This window comes from Arachis ipaensis, chromosome B09 (genome assembly GCF_000816755.2).
Source record: "Arachis ipaensis cultivar K30076 chromosome B09, Araip1.1, whole genome shotgun sequence".
NCBI lineage: Eukaryota > Viridiplantae > Streptophyta > Magnoliopsida > Fabales > Fabaceae > Arachis > Arachis ipaensis.
This window is the reverse complement of record NC_029793.2, coordinates 139,789,501-139,806,265: the sequence shown is the minus strand read 5'-3', so window position 1 is coordinate 139,806,265 and position 16,765 is coordinate 139,789,501.

The following is a 16,765-nucleotide window of genomic DNA, read 5'->3' as shown; positions in this document are numbered from 1 at the left end:
AACTTCTTCCTCTTCTTGTTCAACTTCAACATCGCCACCCTCTTTCGCCCTCCCCTCTCGCTCTCTCTCCTCTACTCCTCCGCCACTAGCAACTCCATTCTTGACCCCTTAACGCCTCTCACTTCTTCCACCCCTTCCTCCGCCACAGTGGCCTTTGATATTCCCTTCCTTCTGCTCTTTGCAAACTTCTCCTTCTTTTTCTCTTCTTCACCAGCAACAACAACAAATCCAGCAAATTGAACAATAACAAATTCAGCAAAATAAATCACTAACAAATTTAAATTTGACAACAGTTCAACAATCATCAATTGCACTTCAAATCCAAAATCAACAACCACGAAAATTAAAAAGAATTAAAAAAATGATGTTCATGTTCTTAAATCTCAGCATGTCGAACACCGAAGCCGAGCACCGCGAAGAGGAGGAGGCTCCTGCCGGCGAGGACGAGGACACCGGAGCTTAGGTAGCTCCGATCGTCAGACTCGAAAAGGTCGTGGTCTCCGTTGGAGAATAGCATCTTCGTTTTCTTCGCCAGTGAAAAAAGTTCAAGCAGAAGCAGAAGGAGAAGCAGAGGCAGTCAATCACAGAAGAAGAAGCAGCGCTGGCTTCCCTTCCCTCCCACAAGATCCACCGCAAAACTGCCACCGTTATCGAGCCCGAAATGGAGAGGAGGAGCTGTTCACTATTTGCGTTTGTTGCTGCAAGGGATTCGTCGTCGTCGTTGTTGGGCCATCGCCGAACTGCTGCCGCCGTTGAGTGCGCCGTGGCCGTGGTGGTCGCTGGACAAACTTCAAACGCTAGAGATATGGGTAAGTTTAGAATATAATACCACAATATTTTCACTTTTATTTAAAATAAAAGAATTCTAACTTATTTTAAGTTATTATAATTAATCTGTTCTTAAAAATTATCACACAAGAATATAATATCTTTTGTTTGATTCGGATTTTAAATTTTAATTCTCAAACAAATTATATTATTATCAAAGTTGTTGACATTTTATTCCCAACACAAAGCATAAATGCTTATTATTTCCATGTAGAGAGAGAATATAAGTTAGCTAGCTTCTAAATATATATTATAAAGCAAAAATAATTGTAATTTATTTTTGAAAACATTTAAAATAACTTTGGACAATTTATAATATTAAACAGACGAGTTTGATATATAAAATTATCTCACAAAATATTTTCAATTTTTTTTAACCTTAAACCAAGCACACCGATAATTTAATAACATCACCACCTTAAAAATAAAATTGATTGATTATTTATATTAAAAAAATAATAATAATAAGGAGAGAGAATAATATGAACACGAGCCATATCTTAACTTCCCTAAGATAAAGGGACGGTTAACACCCTAGAAAAGTGGCACTACTCCAACGGTGGTTATTGGATCACCACTATAAATACACTGACACCCCTCAGGTATCTCTAAGTTCCAATACTCTCTAGATCTGCTAACACCCTTGCTGACTTAGGCATCGGAGTATCTTTGCAGGTACCACCCCCCATTCTTTCACGCGTACAGGTTGGACGGAGTGCACCGAGTTGCAGACCCACCTGAAAGCCTCCTCCTTCGTACGTCTGGGCCAACCAACGCCATCCAGCCCATTAATCTCCGGTTACCCACCGTAACATTGGCGCCGTTGCCGGGGACCCGAGAGATCTACCAGTGATGGCGGACAGATCCCCTGAGGAGGGTCATGTGGAAACAGATTCTGAACAAGAGAATCTGGATACCGGAAATAATGACGCGGACCTAACCCTCCATCAGGAAACCAACGATCAACACAAAGAAGGAACCTCCGGAGTCAAAACCCTCGAGGTCGGTTACCAGTTTTGAAGACCTCTCAAGAAAATTCTTGATGAGGTTCTCTATCCAGAAAGACAAAGTAAAACATGCACCAAGCCTCCTGGGAATAAAACAGGAGGTCGGAGAAACCTTACGAGCCTATATGAAAAGGTTCAACAAAGCATGTTTAGAGATTCAAGACCTGCCCACCGAGGCAGTCATAATGGGGTTAGTCAATGGGCTCAGAGAAGGTCCCTTCTCACAGTCCATATCCAAAAGACATCCCATCTCTCTAAGTGATGTACAGGAAAGAGCTGAAAAGTACATCAACATGGAGGAAAATGCTAAGTTAAGAGACCTGAGTTGGCGACCTGGGCACCCTCCCTCAACAAAAGAGAGAGAGAGGGAAACCAGGAAGAAGGAAGAACTCGGCCTCGATAGACCAAGAAAATATCACTCTTATACTCCTCTGAAAGTTTCTATAGTGGATGTATATAGAGAGATTTGTAACACCGAAAGGCTGCCACCCCCAGACCCAGTAAAAATAAAAAAGGGGGGAGCCGCAGCGACTACTGTGAGTACCATAAAATATATGGTCACTCCACAAATGACTGTTACGACCTCAAAAATGTGATAGAAAAGCTGGCGAGGGAAGGTCGGCTTGACAGATATCTCATAGAAAGGTCGGACAGTCATGGGAAGAGAAAGCGAGATGATATGGATAGAAGAGACCCACCACCGCAAACTCCGGAGAGACATATCCATATAATCTCAGGGGGGTTCGCGGGAGGAGGACTCACCAAATCCTCTCGCAAAAGACACCTCAAGAGAGTCTACCAAGTCAGAGGAGAGTCATCCGACCTCCCAACCATTTCATTCACAAAAGAAGATGGGCAAGGAATAATCCCTGGACACGATGATCCAGTGGTAATAACTATGATCCTAGCAAATGCTCATCTCCACAGAACCCTAGTAGACCAAGGAAGCTCGGCGGACATTCTTTTTAAGCCTGCTTTCGACAAACTAGGGTTAGATGAGAAAGAATTAAGAGCCTACCCCGACACCTTATACGGACTAGGCGACACGCCAATAAAGCCACTAGGATTTTTGCCCCTCCACACCACCTTTGGAAAAGGGGAAAAATCAAAAACTCTGAGCATAGACTTCATAGTCATCGATGTAGGGTCAACATATAATGCTTTAATTGGCAGAGCTACCCTTAATCGACTCGGAGCGGTGGTATCCACTCCTCACCTTTGTATGAAATTCCCGACCTTAGCGGGGATAGCAACGGTAAGGGGAGATCAGAAATTGGCAAGGAAGTGTTACAATGAAAGCCTAAACCTGAGAGGAAAAGGCAGAGAAGTTCACACAGTAGAGCTCGGAGGCACAAGGGCCAAAGAGGAGCTGCGTCCTCAACTGGGAGGAAAAACCGAGGAGATACAGGTCGGCGAAGAAGAGGGAAAAAATACCCACATAGGGGCCAACCTAGGAAAACCCTAAAACAAGGGTTGACTAAGCTTCTAAGAGATAATTCCGATCTCTTCGCCTGGAAGGCCTCCGACATGCCTGGAATAGACCCCGAGCTCATGTCCCATAAGCTCTCGGTTTATCTGGGGTCCCGACCTGTACAACAAAGAAGACGCAAGCTCGGCCCAGAACGAGCCCTAATAGTAGAAGAGCAAGTACAAGCGCTCCTATAAGCCGGCTTCATCAGAGAAGTCAAGTACCCAACATGGCTAGCCAATGTAGTGCTAGTCAAAAAACAAAATGGTAAATGGAGAATGTGTGTCGACTATACCGACTTAAATAAGGCCTGTCCCAAGGACCCTTACCCACTGCCAAGTATTGACACCCTGGTAGACTCCAGCTCGAGGTATTAATACTTGTCATTCATGGACGCCTACTCGGGGTATAACCAAATCCCGATGTATGAGCCAGATCAGAAGAAAACATCACTCATCACGCCCAGAGCTAATTTTTGCTACGTGGTCATGCCGTTTGGATTAAAGAATGCAGGGGCCACATACCAGAGGCTGATGAATAAGGTGTTTGCTTCTCACCTTGGAAGCCTAATGGAAGTATACGTCGACGACATGCTGGTAAAAACCAAGAAAGAAGTCAATCTCTTGGCAGACCTCTCACAAGTCTTCGACACCATAAGGTTACACGGGATGAGACTAAATCCCTCAAAGTGTGCCTTCGCAGTAGAGGCAGGAAAATTCCTAGGGTTTATGCTAACACAAAGAGGGATTGAAGCTAATCCCGACAAGTGTAGAGCTATCCTGGAGATGAAAAGCCCGACTTGTTTAAGAGAGGTCCAGCAGCTGAACGGCCGACTTGCAGCCCTCTCCAGATTCTTGGCAGGATCAGCACTAAAATCCCTTCCACTGTTCTCCTTATTGAGAAAGGGATGTCAATTCGAATGGACTCCGGAATGCGAGGAGGCGTTCCAAGAGTTCAAAAGATTCTTGAGCCAACCTCATATTCTGACCCGACCCATAGCTGGGGAAGACCTCGTCCTATACTTATCTGTAGCAGACAAGGCCGTCTCGTCGGCCCTGATAAGAGAAGACTAGGTCGGATAGCACCCAGTATATTTCATCAGTAAAGTTCTACAAGGCCCTGAGCTAAGGTACCACAAACTAGAGAAGTTTGCCTACTCCTTAGTAGTAGCCTCACGAAGGCTACGGCCTTACTTTCAAGCTCACACAATAAGAGTTCGCACGAACCAACCCATGAAGCAAATCCTCCAAAAGACGGATGTTGCAGGGAGAATGGTTCAGTGGGCAATAGAACTCTTCGAGTTTGACTTGAAGTATGAAACTCGAACGGCGATCAAATCCCAGTGCCTCACCGACTTCATTGCGAAATACGCGGGAGACCAAGAGGAAAAACCAACTACATGGGAACTTTATGTAGATGGATCCTCAAACAAAACAGGAAGCGGTGCAGGCATAATATTGGTAGACGAAAGAGGGACCCAAATAGAGGTTTCCCTCAAATTTGAATTCTCAGCTTCAAATAATCAGGCGAAGTATGAAGCCTTGATTGCTGGATTGAAGCTGGCGGAAGAAGTCGGTGCTACAAAAGTGATGATATACAGCGATTCGCAAGTAATAACCTCCCAGATAAGTGGAGAGTATCAGGCAAAGGACCCAAATATGAAAAGATACTTGGAAAAAACTCTGGAACATCTTGGGCGCTTTGCAGAAACCGAGGTCAAACACATAACTCGGGATCTAAATAGAAGAGCAGACGCCCTATCCAAGTTGGCAAGTACCAAGCCAGGAGGGAATAACAGAAGCCTGATCCAAGAAACTCTCCAGAAACCCTCCGTGGTAAAAGTAGAAGATAAACAAGAGGTCCTTGAGATAGTCGGATTAAGCCTTGGTTGGATGAACCCCTTGATCGAATACATGAAATTCGACATCCTCCCCAAGGAGGAGAAAGAGGCTAAGAAGATCCGAAGGGAAGCACAACATTACACTTTGGTGAGAAATATCCTCTACAGAAGGGGGATATCAACACCATTACTAAAATGTGTACCGACCTCAAAAACCACCGAAGTGTTGGAAGAAGTCCACAGTGGGATCTGCGGAAATCATCTCGGAGCAAGGTCACTAGCCAGGAAGTGATCCGAGCTGGATTCTACTGGCCGACCTTGCAGAAAGATGCGACCGAATTTGTGAAAAAGTGTCAACCATGCCAGATGCATGCAAATTTCCACGTGGCTCCCCTGGAGGAGCTCATCAGCATCACTTTTCCATGGCCCTTTGCGAAATGGGGAATGGATTTATTAGGTCCTTTTCCCCAGGCGCCAGGATAAGTCAAATACCTGATAGTGGGAATAGATTACTTCACAAAATGGATAGAAGCAGAACCATTAGCCACCATCACCTCACAAAGAAGTCGGAGGTTCCTCTACAAAAATATCATCACAAGGTATGGGATACCTCATTCCATTACTACAGATAATGAAACCCAATTCACCGACTCTACCTTTAGAAGCCTAGTAGCCAGTATGAAGATCAAACACCAGTTCACCTCGGTGGAACACCCGCAAGCCAATGGGCAAGCCGAGGCAGCCAACAAAGTCATACTGGCAGGGCTAAAGAAAAAATTACAAGATGCAAAAGGAGCCTGGGCCGAAGAGCTCCCACAAGTGCTATGGGCTTACAGGACAACCCCCCAATCCGCAACTGGAGAAACACCCTTCCGACTAGTCTATGGCATAGAAGCCATGATCCCAATAGAAGTCAACGAACAAAGCCCAAGAGTGATTCTCCATGACGAGATCGGAAACATACAGGGGCATAAAGAGGAGCTCGACTTGCTCCCCGAAGTCAGAAGAAGCCCAGATAAGAGAAGCAGCGTTGAAACAAAGGATGACTACAAGATACAACAAGAAAGTCATTCGAAGATCATTCACCCCAAGTGACTTAGTCTTGATCAGAAACAACATTGGAGTCAACAAATCAGGAGAAGGAAAGCTCGCTGCAAACTGGAAAGGACCGTACAAAATCAATGAGGTCTTAGGAAAAGACTATTATAAAGTGACCGACTTGAACGGCACCGAGTTACCAAAGTCGTGGCATGCTTGTAATATAAAAAGGTACTACAGTTAAAAGCGAACTCTACTCCCTGATGTACTCTTTTCCCAACTTCATGATTTTTTCCCAAAATCAAAGGGTTTTTTCTGGAGAAGGGTTTTTAACGAGGCATCATAGTAGAGACTAAGGGAAATAGATTGTCAAAAACTCTAAGTAGCAGTAAGGTACCTCCCCAATTAATGAAAGATCTTTTTCATATATGTCTCTTACAAAATTCCTTTTTTTTATTGTTTTCTATTCCTTTCTATGAAACGCGCCGACTTAAGCTCGACAAAACGTAAAAATCCCATGACCGACCTAGATGGTCGTCAGGATGAAACGACGAGGTACAAGTCGGCGTAAAGAGGTTATACAAGTTGATCATGATAAACTCGAAAACATCCTGACTTATAAGTCGGAATGAGAAACCGAGTAAAACAAAAATGAATCACGAAAATAGCCTAAGTCATAAAAACTCAATAAAACGAAATTGAGTACTAGGAATAACCAAAAAGAGATAGGAAAAAACCTAAGAAAAGATTAAAAAGCTGCCCTAAAGATCCTTAAAATAAAAAGGTTCAGAAAGGCAGACAAAGCCAAAGAAAATGTTTTTCCAGAAAAGATCAAAGGGAAGTTCGAAATCAGAGAAGCATGCACGCATAAGGTAACTTAGACCCTTAGTCAAAAAAGGGTATTTTCCGAAACTCAAAACCCTTATCCAAAAAAGGGTACTTATAAATATTTTGTTTACGGCCTTAAAAGGCCAAAAGAGATTGTTCAATCACCATCAACACAAACAAAGAAAGAGTTTAAAAAAGGGGGACCCACAGGCCGGGCCCCATATAGCCAACAAAATTATTTTTTAGGAAGGAGCGTAGACGGATCACCATCACCAGAGCCAGGAGGAACACCACCAGGGCCGGGAAGAGAGGCATCCATAGGAGATGAAGAGGAAGTCGGAGGAACTGTGGAGGAACTCGGGGCATCCTTAGAGCGAGGAGGGGACTCTATAATCCTTTGCCCCCGAGTCTTCAAATCTGACTCGGAAATAATCTCGGGGACAGGGGGATCCACAATGGCACCATCGATGACAACCTTATCGGGATCTAAAGGAGAGAGGTCCAAGTCTGGAGCAATGACTCTGACCTACTCCTTAAAGATCCTCCAAGCCTCCTCAGCGCCATCAGCAATAGAGTCCTCCAACTCGGCGTATGCCTTCCGAGAATTTAGCAGATCATTTTTCACAGACACAAGATCATTAAACAAACTTTGATAGCTATCTTGTGCTGTCTTCCTCAAACCAACCTCCATGTTGCATTGGGCTTGCAACTTCCTCTCCCTCTCCCGGAGGTTATCTCTCTCCTCCCTCAGCTTGGCGACTTCCTCCTTCAACTTCCCCTCATGCTCCTGATATATGAGAAGCCTTTCCTCCAGCTCTTCGACCCTCGAGGTCATCCCTAAAGAGCTGAGATGAGCCTTCTCGAAAATATCTAAGAGTTTGCAACAAACCCCCGCCGCCTTAAGGCTCTCCTCAACCAGAGTGGTAAGGTGGCGCCGAACAGAAACATCATCCATGCTTATACGAACATTGGGATAGATGTTCTTTCGGACGAATGCAAGAGCATCCGCCTTCACCTCACCAGAAGAGCCAGACTCTAAGGTCTTGCGCTTCTTATTCTCTGGCTCAGGAGAAGGTCGAGCAGAGGGGGGCGGCTGAGAGAAAGTTGAAGAAGAAATTACAATAGGCTGAGAGGGAGTCCCAACGTTCCGAGGAGGAGGAGGAGGAGAGATAACCGCCCTGGCGCCACCAGTCCTGGCGCGAGATCTTGCTTTAGCCTCCTGGACCCTTTGGTAAGACTCCTGAGCGTTTGCCTTTGCCATCTCTGAAAGGACAATAACAGATAGATCAAACAAGTCGGAAAAGTCAGTCAGACAAGTCGGAAATCTAACAAACAAATAAAAACTACCTAGCTGTGCCTGGACAAAGGTCGGAGACCCCTGGAGAAACTTTTTTGTGTCCAAGTATGGGGCCCTCCCCCACACTTCTCGGAGGAACCCCACAATGGCTGCTTCTACCTCATCCAGGTCATCCAGACCATATTTCTCGCAGGGGGAGGCCTCCAGCCAGTATAAAGGAAATCGGGGAGAAGAATTATCATCCAGATAAAAGGGATGGTGACCCTCTACGGCTTGAACTTTGAAAAAATAATTTTTAAAGTCATGGAAGGATTCATCAAAAAGGGTAAAAACTCTCCGACCCTGTATGGCTCAGAAAGACACCCATTGTTGCTTATTGTTTAGCCCACTGAAGGGTTTGGTCATATGGAAGAGATAGAAAAAAATCTTCAAAGAAGTCGGAAACTCCAAAGCCTGGCTAATAAATTGGTAAGTTTTCAAAAAACCCCAAGAATTGGGGTGAAGCTGGGTAGGGGCAACTCGGCAGTGATGCAAAACAGATATCTCAAAGTTTGAAAAAAGAAGGAAAACACCCAAACGGGTGATCATGCACTCATACATAAAGAAAAAATGAGGGGCCGCCTCATTGACCCTCCCAAAGCAAACCCGGTCTTCAGGACCCGGGACTACCAATTCATACTTCGGCTCGTCATCCTCAGAAGTACAAATTCTGTGGTGAGTGTGAAGGTGGGTGATAAACTCAGTATCAACCGAGGGTTCCTCCCCTAGGACCGTGACATCAACCCATTGAGAAAGGATATCTACGGAAGCCATTTCTTTTTCTTAAAAAGGTAGCAAAAACCTACAAGGGAAAAAGAAAAGGGAAAATAAAAAACACGGCCTCTAAAGGAGGAAGTACGGAACTGAAGTCTACAAACCAACCTATCTACAAAATGAAGGCATGCAAATAAAAAAGCATGTTACAAAAAGAACTAACCTTTATCCGAAAATGAGGGTTGAAGAAAACGAAAGCCTTCGAAAATGCAAAAATGCAGCACGAACGAATGAAGGGGAAATTTGAAAAATCGCAGAAACGAAACAATGAAAGAAAGGGAAAGTATTTATAAGTACGTTAGGGGCACAATGGTAAAAACGGAGCAGTCATTAATGAAAATGCACCGTTACCAAGACCATCAATCCCTACGCACATTCCTAACGGATGCGACGCTTGATTAGACATAACTGTCAGAACCAAAAGGTCACAAAAGTCACGTCGGTTTCGAAACATCACATCGGTCACAACCCCGAGTAGTATACTCGAACCCAAATCCGGACGGTTAACACCCTAGAAAAGTGGCACTACTCCAACGGTGGTTATTGGATCACCACTATAAATACACTGACACCCCTCAGGTATCTCTAAGTTCCAATACTCTCTAGATCTGTTAACACCTTTGCTGACTTAGGCATCGGAGTGTCTTTGCAGGTACCACCCCCCATTCTTTCACGCGTACAGGTCGGACGGAGTGCACCGAGTTGCAGACCCACCTGAAAGCCTCCTCCTTCGTACGTCTGGGCCAACCAACGCCATCCAGCCCATTAATCTCCGGTTACCCACCGCAACATTGGCGCCGTTGCCGGGGACCCGAGAGATCTACCAGTGATGGCGGACAGATCCCCTGAGGAGGGTCATGTGGAAACAGATTCTGAACAAGAGAATCTGGATACCGGAAATAATGACGCGGACCTAACCCTCCATCAGGAAACCAACGATCAACACAAAGAAGGAACCTCCGGAGTCAAAACCCCGAAGGTGAATTCTTCTGAAGGCCGTGAGTCAGAGAAAGACGGACAGTCCCACGCAACTGAGCTTATGGGATTAGTTCATGTCCACCAAAGTCGTTTGGAACAACTAGAACAGGAACGGGAGCGACAAAGGGAGATAGAAAAGCACTTAAGAGAGGAGATGAATCGACGAAAAGAGTTAGAGGAAAAACTCTTAAAGTTAGAATCCTCCCTCAAAGGTCGGAACTCCCGTGATAGTAGAGAAGAATCGCCCCTAGGAGGGGAAGATCCTTTTAGTGAGGACATAATGAGGGCAAAAGTTCTGAGAAACTTTAGAAGCCCCGATATGGACCTCTACGACGGAACCACTGATCCAAAGCATCATCTGAGCAACTTTAAAATTCGAATGTATCTGGCTGATGCTTCTGATGCTACGCGATGCAAAGCTTTTCCGACAACCTTGTCAAAAGCAGCGATGAAGTGGTTCGACAGCCTCCCCCCGAGGTCGGTTACCAGTTTTGAAGACCTCTCAAGAAAATTCTTGATGAGGTTCTCTATCCAGAAAGACAAAGTAAAACATGCACCAAGCCTCCTGGGAATAAAACAGGAGGTTGGAGAAACCTTACGAGCCTATATGGAAAGGTTCAACAAAGCATGTTTAGAGATTCAAGACCTGCCCACCGAGGCAGTCATAATGGGGTTAGTCAATGGGCTCAGAGAAGGTCCCTTCTCACAGTCCATATCCAAAAGACATCCCATCTCTCTAAGTGATGTACAGGAAAGAGCTGAAAAGTACATCAACATGGAGGAAAATGCTAAGTTAAGAGACCTGAGTTGGCGACCTGGGCACCCTCCCTCAACAAAAGAGAGAGAGAGGAAAACCAAGAAGAAGGAAGAACTCGGCCTCGATAGACCAAGAAAATATCACTCTTATACTCCTCTGAAAGTTTCTATAGTAGATGTATACAGAGAGATTTGTAACACCGAAAGGCTGCCACCCCCAGACCCATTAAAAATAAAAAAGGGGGGAGCCGCAGCGACTACTGTGAGTACCATAAAATATATGGTCACTCCACAAATGACTGTTACGATCTCAAAAATGTGATAGAAAAGCTGGCGAGGGAAGGTCGGCTTGACAGATATCTCATAGAAAGGTCGGACAGTCATGGGAAGAGAAAGCGAGATGATATGGATAGAAGAGACCTACCACCGCAAACTCCGGAGAGACATATCCATATGATCTCACGGGGGTTCGCAGACCCACCTGAAAGCCTCCTCCTTCGTACGTCTGGGCCAACCAACGCCATCCAGCCCATTAATCTCCGGTTACCCACCGTAACAGTATTTATTATTAAATAGCAAATCAAAGAGTGAGTACTCACTCTTTTTAATAATAACCAATGGGAGAAGACATGGAAGAAGAGGTTATAAAGGTAATAAAACGAAGCTATGACCATAGACAAGACTATTCAAAATTGTTTCTTGCAACATGCATTATACAGTGAGGTTTCAAAAGAGGTGTTTATTATGAATCTCGTTGATGAAGGATTAATACAATCAACGAGTATGGAAAAAATATTTGTCCAGGGTAAGCAATATTAGCTAAACTCGAGAGCCATTCATTGATATATTGGGTCTCGGTTTTTGGTTCTAATCATGGCTCGCATGGGAGATGGCAAGTCATATTATGAAGGGAAGGTTCATGCTGAGATGTAAGAAAAGGTTAGATAATATCCCTGAGATGTAGGAGTGGGCACCACAGTTGGAGAAAGTTTTATTGATGGGCAATGGTATAGAAGAAATTCCAGAGGGCACATCACTAGAGTGTCAGCAGTTGTCCACCTTGAATTTTAGTAACAATATGAGTGAGTACTCACCTTTTTATTTGCTATTATTAAACTCATTCTTTGATTTGCTATTTAATAATAAATACAAATAAAAAATTTATTATCTGCATATTTATATTTTTTAAATTATAGTGTGAAATAATAAATTAAATTTTTTTATTTATAATATTATTTAAATAGTATATACCATTAATTATTTATTTTATAATTATTTTTTTAGATAAATATTAGTTTTACTATTTGTTTTTATATTCAATGTAAACCGCTATAGCCTCTAGCAGTCTACGCACGAAGTCCTATGCACATAAATCACTACTGAGCGGTTTATGACCAACCCCAAATAAACAGAAACCGCGACAGGCTCTAGCGGTTTCTGTGCTGCCACATTTGAACGTAATCCGCGATTGGCAGCAGCGGATTATGTGTTTATGTAAACCGCTACTATAGATATATGAAATAATGTATTTGCATCTTCATTTTGAAAACAATGTAATTGCGTAATTTTAAAGGTGTAACAATTTATTTATGTAAATTGCCCTAATTTTTAATATTATAAAATTTTTTGTATAATAATTAATTTTAATGAATAAAAAATATGTTTTATATTAATTATTTAAGAATAAAAAATTCTGTTGCCATTTAAAGTATTGTGTATTAAATTATTATTATTTAAAATATTTATTTATGTACTAGAATATTCTATATTTATTAGAGTCCATCAATGCTCTTCTTTTATATTAGTCTTTAATTTTTATCTAATAAAATCTAATAATCTATATAAATATGACACATCCAATAAATACATAATTATTGTGCTCATTTTAGATATACTCGACATATTTATTGAGATATGCACTAATTCATTATCCAAAACTTGGTTTAGTTTATTTATAGTTAATTGTGAAATTTCGTCCCCATAAATTTAATGAAATTTTGATAATTGTCACTATGAAATTCGCTAACAACAATATTTATCTAAGTGTAAACTTTTTAAAAATTAAATAAAAATTATATATGACAACACTTTTTTTGTTTCTCATTAAACAAAGCCATGGTGTCAATAACCTATGATTGAAATGACATAATTTTTTCGTACTCATAAAAAAAAGTTACAAGATGAAACTTTATTTTTAATTTAAAAAAAAATAAAGGAAATGACGTGTGCTAATGTATTCATATTCTTAATGGGAGCCACTTAGATAAAGATGTCAAAAACGTCTTTTTCAAAGATATTTTTTAAAAATTAAAATTTAACATATATAATCAATTAACCCTATATATATATATATATAAAATAAGAATATTTTAATCATTTTATATAATAGAAATATTATAGTCATTTTTTATAAAAATAATATTAATTTAAATAAATTCAAATTTTGATTCACTATTTTTCAGTCAAATTAATTTATCTGACCTAATTTTGATAAAAATAACATAATTTAAATAATTAAATGTGTTAAATTTTAATTATTAAAAAATATCTTAAAAAAAAGACGTTTTTTTACGTCTTTATGATAGCATCCCATTTTTAATTAGTGGATATGGACACTAAATAATACTATTTTAAAGCGTAATTAAAATTGGAACGATGACATAGGATGAAAGAAAAGAAAGAAAAAAAGGTGAGGAAGGGAGAGGCGGACAAAAATTGAGGGCGAGAAGGGAATTAATGAAAGCAATAATCCATTGTTATTACTGTATTTTAGAATAGTTAAGTTTACAGATAGGCGATACATTTGGTAGTAATTAATAATCATTTGATAGCATTATTATTAGAATTAATTAACATTGAGGGTCAGGAAGGTGGCACTTTTGAGGGAGCTGCATGGCGAGTTTTGGATCAATTCCCAAAGATGGCAACAAGGGAGAATCCTTGAATGTGCAAAGGCACTTCAAGTCCGCCTTTGACAGCACCGAGCAGCACTCTTTCGTCGGCGGCAGAGGATTTGGCGGTGTCACGGCCGGCTTGCACGGCATCAAATCTCCAATTGACACGTTGCACATCGACGGCAGCTCCCCCATGCAACCATGAAGCACTGCAACCACAGTTAATGCCATTATTGATAGTGCCACCATCCTCATCTTCTTCTTCTTCTTCTCACTCTCTCACTCTCTCACTCAGTTTAAAGTGTGAATGTGAAACACTGCTGGTGCTTTGCAGTTATATCGGCGCAGAATTGATTGCAGTCGGCAAAAGCAGCCTTGTCTTTGGGATTGTTTTACGCAGATTTTCATTGTCGTATCTCTGATCATGGCGTCATTATATCTTGTTTCTTTGTGTATCTTTCTGCATTATTTCCGCAGTCTCACTTTCTTTTTTACGAATAATAATGAAATATTACATTAATAATGAAGATAATTTTGGATGTTGATTCTAAAGTTGTCATCAATTTGTGCCAGAGAGAACATGTGAATCTTAGCATACTAACCACCTTTTAGTGGATGCTATTAAATCTCCTCTTGCAATAAATTGGAGTGTTCAACCTGCTCAGCCAGAAAAAAATATCTTTATTGATGGAGTGGCAAATTATAGATACTAGACTACTAATTTTACAATTTTTTGGATTATTGTTTTCAATTTTAAGATGATTTAATTATGAAAGATCATGAGAAAAATTAACGATTAACGATATTTTTTTAAATTTACTTTTAAAAGATATTTGTTTCAAATAGATTATAAAACATTTCTATAAGAGAATATAAGACTTTATTAATTTATTTTTTACTCAATTTTATTATAAACTCAATAGACAAAGCTCAACAAAAGGATGATATTTTTTTATAGGAGGCTACTTAGATAAAGACGCCTAAAACGTCTTTTTTTTAAAGATGTTTTCATATTGTGTTTTAATTGGTTTCTTTATAATTTATTCGGTTATTCTCATCACATATTATTAAATTCCTCAAAAGATTTTCTTTCCAAAAACAATAACAAAATATTTAATTTAGACTAAAACAAAAAATGTTTACAGATGGGATATGGCTGAAATTTCGATCCAATCCGCACTAAACTCATTAGATCAAATTCGATATTCGCACTTTTTATGTTTGGATCAGATATCAAATATATCCATAAAATAAAAAATATTAAAAAAATTTATTTTTATAAAAAAGTCAATAATTTTTTTTGTTTACTTTTTTAAACATATTTACTTCTATCTGATCAGAGTGTGGATCCGATTCGATCCAATCCGATCATCTTACAGATCAGATCATATCTTCAAACTACATATCAGATACGGATAAATACTGTGAATTTATATGTATATGATCTAATCTATGAACACCCCTAACTACTACTATAGGTTCATTATTGCAAAAGAATGCTTCTTTTATTATAAACCATTATTAGATCTTAATTACCATTAAAACAACTTAATTGTCAACAAAGAGATAATACTTATTGGTCTCTGAAATTATGTTCGTATTTGAATCCATAGTTGTAAAAACCGAACTGGATCGGCTGGTTCGACCGAAAAGCTAGTGAACCGGACTAGAATTGAACTCTAGTTCGATTCGGTTTACTCTTTGGACCGTTTAACGAATAAAACCGGTATGAACCGGTAAGAACCGGTGCAAACCAGTCTAACCAAACTGGTCTGCTTGAAAAATTTTTTAAAATGTCTCCACAAGATCTCGAACCAAGAACCTTGGAGCAAAAGCAACCTCTACTTGCCACTTAGCCATTGCACTTCTAAGTATTATATTTGACAAATATTAATTATATAGTATACATAAATATCTAATTTAATTTAATTTTTGTTTTTTCTATTTTTAAAATTAATTATATTTTAATTATATACCATTATTAATATAAATATAAATTTCACTAAAAATTTATTAATTTACTTGATCTATTTTATTGCTAGTATTGTGATTAAGGTTATTTGTTTTGATGTTAGTGTTAAAATCTACTGATATTATAGTTAGATGATAGCCTTTGTGAATTAATTATTTTTTATTGTGTCAAAATAAGATACTATTGTAGTATTAAAATTTTATGATTTTTTTATATTAGTTATTTTTAGAAGTTGAGACTTGATTCTTCATAAAATGTTAGTGAAGATATGTATTTCAAATTTTAATTTTAAGTTTTTAACTATTTTATATTTTATATTTACGTGAGACCGATTTTATCGGTTCAACCAGTGATTTATCGGTTGAACCAATAAACCAGTGAACCGGTAGCTTGACCGGTTCGATCACTGGTTCGGTTCTAACAACTATGTTTCAATCTAATTTCAAAAATTTCGATTTACTCAATTTAGTCTCCCAACTTAATAGTTATGACTCACATTGGTTCCTAATCTTATTGTTGTCACTGTCTCACAAAATCGTTAACGACATGCTGAGATGGACTAACGACTGTTACATTATACATTCTAGCGACTGTTTGATGTGACAATTGAAATTTTTTTTACCTTATTCTTTTTTAACTAAACACTTAAAACCCTAATATGAGTCACGGGTACCTAAGTTAAAAAATCAAACTAAGTAAATTAAAACTTTAAAAATCAGATTAAAGCTCGAATACAACTTCAAAACAGAACTTTAACTTATGTAGTGATTAATTTAAATGAGAATCAAATAAATCAAAATTCAGCATAAGTTTTATCAATGTTTTCAAATTCAAAATTTCTATACCAAAATTAACTAGGATTTTTCTTTAAATTAAAAATTTAATGAAATAGTGACTTTAATTATCTTAACCAATATCCTAATTAATTACTTTTATGTCTTAAAAAAACTGTATATGAGAAGAAAATAATTAATTTGTCTACTTTAATAAATAGTTATTTTACTAAAATGAAAGAAACTATTTTTTTAGAATTTTTTAAAAAACAA